The sequence below is a fragment of the Acomys minous genome (genome assembly GCF_964271855.1).
Source record: "Acomys minous genome assembly, chromosome: 2".
NCBI classification, from domain to species: Eukaryota; Metazoa; Chordata; class Mammalia; order Rodentia; family Muridae; genus Acomys; species Acomys minous.
This window is the reverse complement of record NC_140484.1, coordinates 87,963,607-87,976,353: the sequence shown is the minus strand read 5'-3', so window position 1 is coordinate 87,976,353 and position 12,747 is coordinate 87,963,607. Positions and strand designations below refer to the sequence as shown.

Genomic DNA, 12,747 nt, shown 5'->3' with positions numbered 1-12,747 from the left:
TTTTCCAGACAGGGTTTCTTTGTACAGCATTGGCTGTCCTGATTTTCACTCTGTAGACAAAGAAGGCCTCAAACTTACAGCAATCCATTGGGCTCTGGCTCCTAAGTGCTGAGATTAAAGGTGTGAACATCCAGAACATTGAGAAAAGGGTTTTTTAAAAAAATTTAATGCAAGATATAACCCTAAAGAAAAGCAATCCTCTCCTGCATTTTCTTTACCCAATTGATGAAAGAGGGATTTGTCAATGGTAGTAGTCTTTGAGTACAGAATCCTTTTGAGGACTGCCATCAGAAGAAGGCAGTGAAGAACTGAGTAACAGCTCCAGAAATTCTGCAGTCAGTTTTTGTATAACAAGTTCTGTATCACTATACTTTCACAAAAAATTTTAGGCTTTTTTTTTTTGCCTGGTTGAATATTGGGCAACAAACTGAACAAGGTTGTGAAAAATAGCTCACATGAATAAGAAAAAAATCTCTATCAGAATCCTTTCTATCTGATCAAAAAACTCTCAGCTGCTGCACTAAATTGTTTCCATGTCTTTAGGATTTCCTGAAGGACTGCTGTCTCCACTTCTTCCTCCTTAGCTGTGTCCTGCATGGCTCTCTGCAGAAGTAGGTTCAGACTTTTCCACCGAAAATTGCGGTGCCTAACAGATGCAACTAGAAAGAAAATGATGGGGTTGGCACAGTTGTTAACACAGAATAGGAATCATGTCTCATGGCAAAAATCACAAATTTTAGCATAGTAAAAATGCCCAACCCATTGTTCAAGGATACAGTAGATCCCAAATGGAAGAACAAAGATTAGGAAGACCAACATTGTGAGTGCAATGGTCACATACATTCTGGTCACAGGAATCCTGTGTGATCCACATAGAAGATCTGGCAAGGAGAATGACGCTAAACACAGAGAGAGCCAAAAGTAAAACAACTGACCATGCCAGTACTGATGGAATAAAATGCCCAACACCAAAAGAAGTCAGAACTATTATGCACTAAACAACATACTTTCCTTTTCAAGACAACAAACAACAGAGTCAGAGCAAAAACTAGATGCAGGTGACAGCTAATGTCTGTCCTGGACATTGGTAGTGATAGAAGATGAGCCACATGACAGACAGGTAGCATTCAACACTAATGATGCTGATAATGCTCAGGCCAGAAAGACAAGCAAATGCTGGCACAACATTTAAAAGGGGGATATGGATGGAAATGATGTAGAGGGTGTAAATAACAGCAAGAAGGTGAAACACAAACTGAAAGCACATGAAGAGAAAATCGGCCACAGACAACTAGAGGATGTAAAAAAAAAGGAAGGTGTTTCTGTGCAACTGGAAGCCCAGGAGTCACAGCACTGTGACATTTAGTGTCATTTCAATCCAGAGAATTGGTGGGGGAAAAGCAAAATCTTGGCTGGGTCCTTGTTGCCACAAAGTCTAGTATTGATGTAGTAGCTTCCATTCAGTGCTATAATGTTAACTTGCCAAGTTGAGATGCTTATATCCTTGCATAAAAATCTACACCAGTGTTCCTGGAACAACAACAATAAATGAGCACATGCAATGTTCTCTCTGATTATCTGCAACTCCAGCTATGCTTGAATGACTGATCTGGTTCATAAGGAGAACATACATGATTATACAGTTTATAAAGTAATTTATCATAACCAGTATTTCTGGAGCTTTAATTTAAATCCCACATGGATTTATTTAGGCTATATACAACCCATATCCTATGTGAGTAATTCCTGGCTCTAGTGCATACACTTAGTGTCTCATGCTGTGTCAGAAATAAATAGAGCTCTGAACCCAACTTTCATTGTTTCTTTTTTTTTAATTTCACCATTGTAATTAAAAAAATTTTTTTATTAATTTATTCTTGTTACATCTCAATGGTTATCCCATCCCTTGTATCCTCCCATTCTTCCTTCCCTCCCATTTTCCCCTTATTCCCCTCCCCTATGACTTCCTGAGGGGGACTTCCTCCCCCTGTATATGTTCATAGGGTATCAAGTCTCTTCTTGGTAACCTGCTATTCTTCCTCTGAGTGCCACCAGGTCTCCCCCTCCAGGGGACATGGTCAAATGTGAGGCACCAGAGTTCATGTGAAAGTCATACCCCACTCTCCACTAAGGCTGGTTCTTTATGGGAACTTGGAAGACAGAAAGTAGCATGACCAATAGCAGCTCTCAATAATGGCACAGTGGGGTCAAGCTATCAAATGGAAAACTATGGACATCATGAATAACAGTCATGAAGGGAATGTCAAGGCATAGTAAACAAGTTTGAAGAGAATCAGACCCCTATACTAACGTGGCTCAGTCTCCAATTCAGATTTGAAAGTAGAAAGTAGGAAAGCCTTTGAGGACATTAAGCACTTTTCCTTTGTCTGTTGCTCTATCACATGTATACATCTCTCTATTGAGACAGTAATAAAATATACTAAATTATTTAATTTTTCACAAATTATCATTTTAATTTGTATATACATATAGGTTTATATATCACATATAAATTATATTTGAGGATTATTCAAATAATTTTTGAATTTTTGAATAAATTAATGTTATCTACCCAAGAGGCTTTTGACACCCCCTATTCCCAATAATTTTTTCTTATTCCATGGCCATGTAACTACACCTTGAGGTGTGGAACCTAAGGATATTCCTGAACACACAGGAGAGGTAAGAGTCTTAGCCATGTGGGCAGACAGACTTTACACTGAAAGTTTAGACTCTTGTGAATCAGGTCACTGGTCACTTGTAATTTCTATCCATTCTGTTCTCATCGCAACTATCCAAATATTCTGCTATTGTGAGAATCCTGCCACTTTCCTTGCCTTTGAAGGCATATGAGTATAAGTACCCTCTATGAAAGCACAGTTGTGTCAGTTTCTTGGTCACCTGTGTTTCCTGAAATAGAACATTCCCATTCCATTGTATTTCTGTCTCAGTAGGAAACAGATGGCCAAAAATGAGTGACTGCGAAGTACATACTTAAGTATAGCTTATCAGGAATATACTTGTCTAAGGAAAGTTACTCAGGGTGTTAAAACCATCTCCAGCCCAAGGAAAGCACATGGAGTGTGGAGCTTTATCGACAGCAATGAAGTAGTATTCATCTGAACCCAAGGGCTGTGGACGTAGGTGTTGTTGTGCTGCCCCAGGCATACAACCATTTTTATTCATTGATTAATTTTATTTGATAATTTGATTTCTGTATTCTATGTACTCTGATTACTCTCCCTTCTCTCACCTCCATCTCATCCCTTTAAACTTCCTCATTCATCCCTACTCAACCCTTTGCCAGATTCATCACTTTTTGTTTTGTTTGTAATATAGCAACAGAGAAGAAAAAAGTGCTTAATCTTTCATACCAGGAAAAGTGTGCAGCTTGATTGGCAGTTGTTTGTTCTCATAACGAGGAACACATTTGTCCATGGCCCTCCATCTTTAGATGTGAGCATAGAAACATTGAATTTTGAAAGATTTTGCAAGTAAAGTGGTATATGCTCCCTGCATCCTTTAACGTTATCATTATTTAATTGCCATCTATTCCTGACACTTGGCACTAAAGTTCAGTGTGTATGTGTTCCTTTTTTGTCATGTACATTTTCAATACTTCCTTATTTTGTATGTTCATATCCTCTTGTACATCAAGGAAAACCAATGTTCTAATTCATATAATTTGTTTTCTATGCTTTAGTCTGCATCCCAGACCTAGACTTTACACAAAGGATTCATGGGTTTACACTCTAAATACAGTCTAAGGTTTCTTCTTCTTCTTCTTCTTCTTCTTCTTCTTCTTCTTCTTCTTCTTCTTCTTCCTCTATTCTCTCTCTCTCTCTCTCTCTCTCTCTCTCTCTCTCTCTCTCTCTCTCTCTCTCTCTCTCTCTCGGATGCTTCTTTTCTCGCACAGCCTAGGCTTTTCTGTAGCTCATACTATCAGGCACTCATGGAATTCTTTCTGCTCCAGCATCTCGACTTCTGCTATTCCAAAAGAAAGCTATCATGGCTAGTGGAGTGTTAGGGTTTGGGTGGTCTACTGAAGAAAGACTCCAAGGCAGAATGAAAAAAAAACAGAGTGTTTTAGTCTAGCATGATACGGATAGGATTGCCTCTTTCTAGATGGCAACTCCAAAATGAGCACACAGGCTCAATTTATAGACAGTTGGAGGGTTTTGTGATGACAGAATTGAGTCAGAGTGTACGAGGGGATTCTGGACTGGCTGTTTGTTTGGTTATTGGGGACTTTGGAGTCACTGAAGTTTTGGCTCTTACTCAGGAGTTGGCCTTTAATTTGATTGGATGGGGACAGCCGTGTTCCTTATCAAGGCTATGAAGTAATAAAAGCATGGTATTTAGTCATCTTGCTCTATAAACTGATTAGTTGCCCATGAGCTGTCTGTAACTTGTGGTTTCTCTAGGAATTGTTAGGACCTTGGCATAGTTAGGCAGAGTAAAAACCTGAAGCCTGTTATGGAGTTGCCCTAGTTAAGTAAACTGGGGATTTTGGGGTCCCTGGGATCCTTAGGGGAGGTCCCCTTATTCCCCCTTGAGATATGTCCCATCTCAAATCGTTAAGATGCATCTATAGCTTGATATTGTTGTTTTAGGACCATAGAAATGCGTTCTTTGATTAATCTTATTAAAGTGTTAATAATACATGGGCCACAAGTGAGAGCAAGCAATAATAGGATAATAGGTCCAGTGAGGGCAGAGAAAATGTAGTAAGCCAGGGGGACAGGTTAAACATAAATTCAAACCAGCTTTGGGATTGTTCTTGTAATCTTTTTCTAACCAGAGCCATAGATTCTTTTACTATGCTGGAGTGGTCAATGTAGAAACAGCATTCCTCTCCTAGGGCTACACATAAACCTCCTTGTTGTAAGAACAGGAGGTCTAGGCCTCTTCTATTCTGTAGGTCTATTTCAGCCAAAGAAGAGAGTGATTCTTGTAGATGAGTCATGGATTTTTCCACCTGTTCTATGTCTGAATCTATGGCTGTCCTTAAATATTAATAACTTTTGTCTTGTAGTACAAGGGCCACAGCTCCTGTCCCTAAGGCTCCTACTGCCCCAGTCCCTATAAGGGATGACAAGAGAATGGCCATAATTGGCTTTCTTTTTACCCTTGTAGTGATTGCCCTCTGGTGTGGATAAATTTCATTTCTGGGATGATAGGTAACCTTAGGTACCCGTTGGACAAGAACACAGAAGCCATTGGTATTATTTAGGGTTACAGTGTGCACACAAGGAGTTATCCCAGAGTTACAGGCCCACCATGTATTTTCATGTGGGATAGCATACCCCATACTTTTAGGCATCTAGGTGTCATTACAGAGATGAGAGAATCTGTTGGAACTAATTTTCCTAGGCAGAAACCTTTTCCAGCAAGGTAAATCTCTCTCTCTCTCTCTCTCTCTCTCTCTCTCTCTCTCTCTCTCTCTCTCTCTCTCTCTCACGCGCACACACACACACACACACACACACACACACACACACACACACACATTGTTGCTATCTACAGGCTGAAACCCTTGACACTACTGAATAATTGCCTGTTACTGTAAGACCTTCATAATAGGGTGGCTTAACATCTAGACACAGCCAGCGAGCTTCAGTAAGGCCTGGCCTGGAGGTATTTAAAACTTTGTAGGTGGCCTCTAAAAGCCTTAGGGGCCCCCTGAATCTAGAGCTGGGGCTGGGGATAAGGGTGGGGACAGTCCTGGATTGCTTAATTGTTAACTCTTGTGTAAAGGTGGGCTCAGGCATTGCTTGGAGAGGGTCTATAGAAGGGTCTTGGATTGGTTTAAACAAACCCTTATTAGGCCCTGGGGATTGTTTCTGAGTTGGCATCTGACTCATTAGTTGGATACTAATTAAAAATCCCCCTTTTTCCCATTGATGTCCCCTGTTCATCCACCGTATGCATTTATCCCCCACGTCTTCCCAGTGTCCCAATTCATTTTCTTACCAGATTCCATAAATTTGATTATGATGATTAGTCCACCCTTTCTACAGCCATATCTGGCGTGTATACCTCTCAAGGATTCAAGCTTTTGGGACATAGTGATCAGGTCTGTAGTGACAGGTGCCTTCCAGGAAATGTGGCCTGTGGAAATGCAGTCCCAAGAGGCATAAAAATAGTCAGCTTGACCTCTGCACTCTTTTCTTCTGTCCCTAGTTAGGTTATGCCCTGGGGAAACATAGAAGGAACATGCAGTTTTTTTCCCATGCTGTACAGGCTAAGATACCATTTGTGTTTAATGCAATATCTGGGAACCAAGTACCCTTTGGAGTAATTTGAGAACTCTGAAAGTGGATGTCTCCACTCTCAATGTGAGTCACTACCCAGGTGAAGTCGAGTGGTTGAGGAGGGTTCATGGTGGTGAGGGAATGGAGAACAAGGAAAGGCAAGAGTATGAACATAACTGAAGCTTCAGAGGGTCTGTGGGGTGAGCCATGGCCTTCCAGCTTCTCTAGTCTTCTGTTGGGATTTGATCTCTAGGATGCCTCCACTGCTGGGAGGTGGCTTGCCCCACTGGCTTGATTTGGGAATTGTGTGTCCAGGTCCAGATTCTTTCTACCTTCACAGCAGTGAGGGTAGTCAGGATCACGGTGTGAGGCCCTTTCCAGTGTGGCTCCAAGGTCTTATGGTTGTGCCTCTGAATCCAAACCTCGTCACCTGGTTCAAAGCAATGTGGGTTAGGAGGTGGGGCAGACTCATAAATCTCCCTCATAAAAGGCCAGAGTTTCTTTTGAGACCCCTGTAGTGCTTGAAGAGACTAAAAAAATATCTGGTTATCAAATTCAGCAAGAATCTCTGACTGAAGACTGGCAAGAAGAGGAGGTGGCCTCTCATAGAGGATTTCAAAGGGAGTAAGGCCTAAGGTATAGGGGTGTTTCTAGCCTTATACAATGCCTATGGAAGGAGGGCCACCCAGTCACTGTCCATTTCAAGGGCTATTGGTTAGTTCCTCTTTTAGGGTCTGATTCATGCTTTCTACCTGGCCTGAGCTTTGGGGATGATAAGCACAATGAAGTTTCCAATTTATCCCCAATATATTTATAAGTTCCTGGGTTACCTGACCCTATGAGGGTAGGCAGTCCATACCTGTGTACGATGCCCTCCAGCATCTTCTTAGCTACTACATTGGCAGTTTCTTTCTTTGCGGGGAAGGCTTCTATCCACCTGAGAAGATATCTAAAAAGACTAGGAAATACTTAAAGTCATACATTCCTGGCTTTATTTCAGTGTGATCTACTTCCCAGTTGGCCACTGGGAGTTGGCTTCTTACCTTAGTCCTAGTCAATCTTTGATTTGGGCCAGCTGCATTAATAGCCGTGCACACTGGACAATGAGAGATAATCTTATCAACTATTTTCCTTGGATGGAAAATCTTATATTTGGCCCCACTTAATAGTTCCTTGATTTTTTTCTTTGACCCAAGTGTGTAGTCTGGTGAATCTTGTGAATAAGTTGCTGGGCAAAGTCTATAGGCAGGATGATTTGATTATCGGTAGGGAGGAGCCATCTGTGTTTTCGATAAACTCCTTGACATTGGGCTATGCCTTTTTTGTCTTTCTCATCATATTGGGATGAGGCAGGAAGTTCAGGTGGTAATATGGCAAAGATTGATAATAAGCTCATCAGACATTTGAAAGCCATCAACCCGGGGGATTCTTTAAGATGCCTTCAATGGCATTGGGGGTATTTATGACCAGTTCTTGTCCCATAGTAATCTTGTCCACATCTTTAACTAGTAGGGCAGTGGCTGCACCTATGTCCCTTGCCACTGGGGCTGTTTAGACAAGTATGCCACCGGCCTTTTCCAAGGGCCTAAGGTCTGACTCAACACTCCTTTTGCTATCTCCATTTTTTTGTTTTGTGTATAGGTGGAAGGTTTGTAAATGTCTGACAGGGATAGAGGTGGTGGGTCTAGCAAAGCTTTCTTTAGTCTCTGAAAGGCTTTATCCATTTCATGTGTTCAATCTAAGGTGTTCTCCTGCTCCTTAGTGGCTTTGTAGAGTGGTTTGGAAATTTCAGTGAATGCTGGCACCCAAAGTCTACAGAAGCCTACTGATCCCAAGAACTCGCATACCTATCTTCTCGTGGAGGGGGTCGGTATGTTCAAAATGGTCTCCATTTGAGCTTGAGACATGCATCAGTAGATTTCCCAGTGTAGATGTGGAAATCTCACAAGAACTCATCCCTAGATGACTATCTATAAGTAATCAATGGCACTGAGAGAAGGAGAAACAGTCTTCTGCAGGGATGAGCTTCCTGACAGGTTTCCCAATCCATAGCAGTCAGCCTAGAACACATGTACCTAGGGACAGAACTAAACAGACTCAGTGGATTTTATAAATACACATACATATATAGATATATCTCTATGTGTATAACTATGTAAGAGTAAGAATATAAAGAAAAAGTCTCGATTTTGAGAGTAAGTTGGGGGCATGAGAAGTATTGTGGCAGAGGGGATGATGCAAATATAGTATTCATGTTTGTAGAGATTTTCAAAAAAATGAAAATAAAATATAATTCTGCACGGAGTTAAGAAGTGCCCTTGGCAGTTGATAATTCCTGGAGAGGGAGATAAATTTTTCTTTGGTGGTGCTAAACTGGTAGTACCTTGTTGGACTCTCAAGAATGATGCCATCCCCCACCAATCATTGGCATCAATTGGCCTCATTGCATTTTGTAATGGGTAGAATATGGGAGTGAACTGCATCAGTGGAGGTCTAGTGCTCCCCAGCCTAACCATCTGAATTTCATTTTGGAGACTTACACAGTGGAAGGACAGAGATGAGTGCCAAACAACTCTTCTCCACAGGAACACTGTGCTATGTCCTCTGCATCACAAAACATACATGAATAAATAATCAAAATATATGGACATCACAGGATTTATTAAAAATAAGTTAGAAAACCAAAATTAACGTTATTAGAAGGGAATACATGATAACAACAAGAGAAGACAGACACGATTCAAGCACAACAACTGTGAGCAAAACAAATAGCCACTTGAAGAAACTACATTGCAAAATTCCAACCAGACTAATTTAGAGAAAGAGACATACGGATCAAATAAATTGTATAAGTGGTGGAAAGAACTTCAGGGCTGATACCACTGCAATGCAATGGATTAGAGAGTTTTAAGAGTATATAGATGCTACAAAGGTGGTGGAGAAGTAGAAATAGACAGACCTAGAGAAAGACACATCACCTTTATGACACTATACTTATGAAGACACAAATTAATTGTGAGGATGGAGATGTGACTCAGAAGTTAAAGCACACACCGCTCTTGGTTTCTGAATCCTTACCAGGTAGTTCACAGCCACCTGCAACTTCAGTTCCAGAAGTATCTAATGCTTCTCACCTCCATAAAGACCTAAAACACACACACACAGAGAGAGAGAGAGAGAGAGAGAGAGAGAGAGAGAGAGAGAGAGAGAGAGAGAGAGAAATAGAATAATACATGAAATGAAATATTTTTAAAAAGCAATGGTAGTGAATCCTTAAGAAAAAGTCTAGTCCAAAAAAATATGAGAACCACACAGATCACTAGTGAGTTACATCTAACATTTAAAGAGGAAGAGACAAAAATTTTATGAACTACACACAAATATCTTAAAAGGAAAACACTTGAAAAAACAGTATGGTCAATCAGAGGAGGAAAGAAAAAATTCGGTTTAACGTGACTAAGTAGCCAGTGCTGATTCAATTTCTGATAGTCTGATACCAGTAGGTTCCTGGTGATAACTAACTCAATTCCATCTGCACAATAAAACTTAAGATATGACAACATCAAAGGTCTTTGTACAGTACATGTGACATCTTCAACAAAGATTGGTTCTATAGATTGACTGTAAAATCATATAACCTCATGATAAGTGTCTGGTGGAGGATCCAATGTGGTCTCTGTCATATAGATAGTACAAAAGTCACCAAGCTATTAACTATATCTGCTCACAACATTTTGGACAGATTAAAAAGGTATACTTCACTCCCTTTAAAGAGAAACATTCATGTGTTTAAAAGTACTGATTTCCATGTAGCTTATCTGTGAGCACAAAGAACCTCTGTGTCTCCTACAAATAGTATAGTGGAGCGATTATCCATCACAGTAACTGCAACTGATTGCAGTGCCAGGTACTTCAAATATGCTGAGCAAAAAAAATGTGCTTGATTAGTATTGAGCACTACGATACAAATATTTATCATAATAACAAGAGAGGAACAGTTTACTTATATTTATGTTTTGAGGATTTGGGCAATGCTTGTTTTGTACCATGCACCTGAGCAGAATATAATAGAAGAACAGAGCACATAGCAGAAGATGGAAGGTCACACTATGGACAACAGGACACAGAGTATGAGAGGAAGGGACAAGGCATCTCTCACACTGGCTTACATTTATAGTGTGTTCTAGCTTCTAAAGGTCATGCAGTCTGCAAGTAGTTCCAGCGCTGAGTGAGGAAGAATTTAAAGCATTAGACCTATGGAGTGTATCCCGTACTCAAATTATAACATTCCTCTCTTGACCCTAAAGGGGCATGTGCATTTCAAAAAGCAAGATGCATTTAGTTATCTTCATTGTAGGGTCAAGGCACTGTGTTCTCAAACTCCTCTTTGATTTTGTTGGCCATCTTTGGACACAAAGCGGCTGTGTGACTTTTCAGTGCAAATGTGAATACCCCTAGTCCTGAAACACAGGATTTTGCTCCATTCCACTTCCTGGTGCCCATTTAATTCTGAAACTATACACTTTGTAATTTTCTTTTCTCAGCTTGATACACCGGATCAAAACATTCTTCATAAAGTAAACTAAAGGATAGAGTTTAATGCCAGGTTGTTTTGAGATTTCCTTTGCCAATGCAATTTATCTAAGTCTCTTCACCTTATGCTAAAGTAGATTCTTCAGACAAGTGGAACAAAACAGCCGCATTCTTCATAAAAATATCACAAGAATGGTCTCCAGGCACCGTACTAAAATTCTTATCTTCTGAAACATCTTGATGCAGGCCCCTACAAATCACGCCACCTGCACTAATGTATTCCATATTTCTTGTAGGATGGCCCATGAAGCCCCACTTAAAACATCTAATTGCTTTACTGATTCAAAGACCCAAAACTCACTTCCCTCCAAATGAAAGCATGGTTAGGCCTGTCACAACAACATTGCAGTTTCTCTTGTACAAACTTCTGTCTTAGGGTTTTAATGCTGCGAAGAGACACCATGACCAAGGCTACTCTTTTTTTTTTACTTTATTAATTTATTCTTGTTACATCTCAATGGTTATCCCATCCCTTGTATCCTCCCATTCTTCCTTCCCTCCCATTTCCCCCTTATTCCCCTCCCCTATGACTGTTCCTGAGGGGGATTACCTCCCCCTGTATATGTTCATAGGGTATCAAGTCTCTTCTTGGTAACCTGCTGTCCTTCCTCTAAGTGCCACCAGGTCTCCCCCTCCAGGGGACATGGTCAAAGGTGAGGCACCAGAGTATGTGAGAAAGTCATATCCCACTCTCCACTCTACTGTGGAGAGTGTTCTGTCCATTGGCTAGATCTGGGTAGGGGTTTAAGGTTTACCGCCTGTATTGTCCTTGGCTGGTGCCTTAGTTTGAGCGGGACCCCTGGGCCCAAATCTGCCTATCATAATGTTCTACTTGTAGGCTTCTGGGACCCTCTGGATCCTTCTACTTTACCATTCTCCCATGCTTCTCATTTATTTGGGACTGGCTTATAGTTTCATTATCATTGCCATGGAGGACAAACATGACATCATTCTGGCAAACTTGGTGCTGAAGGAGCCAAGAGTTCTATGTCTTGATTAGAAGGCATCCAGGATGCGACTGTCTTTTGTGGGCAGTAAGAAAGAAACTGGACCCACCCTCAGTGAAGCTTGAGGTACACAATATAGTATATGACCTCAAACTCCACCTCCAGAATGACTCTCTTCCTCCAACAAGGCCACACCTACTGCAGGAAGGTCATACCTCCAAATAGTACCACTCCCTATGTTTCAAGCATACAACCACACAAGTCTATCTGGGTCAGACTTATTCAAACACCCATTTCCCTCCTTCATAAAATGTTCCAAGACAGACATGGCAGATGAACATGGTCAGTGAACAAAGTGCATGTCCTGCAATTGGCAGCAGCTGACTTCAAATCCCTATCACCCATATATATGCTGTGTGGTGGCCTGCATGTGGGAGTCCCTGGGGGGGAAATCATTACTTAGACTATCTAAATAGGTTGCTTCTATTTCAGGTGGAAGTCCTTGCCTCAAGATTTAAGTTGAAGAGTCATAAAAAAGACATCAGATATTGAGCACTGCTCTCCAAGTGCAAAACATGTATATATGTGCATAATTGTTCAGTCACACACAACACGTGTAGAAGCACAGTAAAAAAAAAAAATTGTTAAATGTCCTGATGCTACAAAAGTTGCTTTGTGAAAAAGTTAATTAGTGTTTTGCACGGGTCAAATGTGAGGCAAGAACTACTGAGACATAGCTTGGAGACCACACGGACATGGTTCATTTCTCCCCTGATTCCTTAGATTCCCCATGACTTCTACCCATTCACTGCAACCAAATCACCATTGTTTTTGGTTTTTTACCTGTTTTCCACTCTATCCCCATTCAAACTGTAGTTGCACCACATTATTTGAAGGTTTATCCTTTTCTGGTGCCTTTTTTGTTTGTTTGTTTGTTTGTTTCATTCATTTAC

The 12,747-nt window shown here is 40.8% G+C and overlaps 1 pseudogene across 1 annotated transcript in view; it reads right to left on the bottom strand.

The window, feature by feature from the left end:
- Nucleotides 1–489: 489 nt before the first annotated feature.
- Nucleotides 490–12,747, bottom strand: part of LOC311578141 (mas-related G-protein coupled receptor member B1-like) — a 29,805-nt pseudogene continuing 17,547 nt past the window's right edge. Inside the window, exons 4-6 of the transcript in view lie at nucleotides 7,114–7,191; nucleotides 3,375–3,448; nucleotides 490–704 (exon numbers count right to left, since the gene is read on the bottom strand). The product of the transcript in view is annotated as a mas-related G-protein coupled receptor member B1-like (transcript). The remainder of the gene's footprint in view (nucleotides 705–3,374; nucleotides 3,449–7,113; nucleotides 7,192–12,747) is intronic.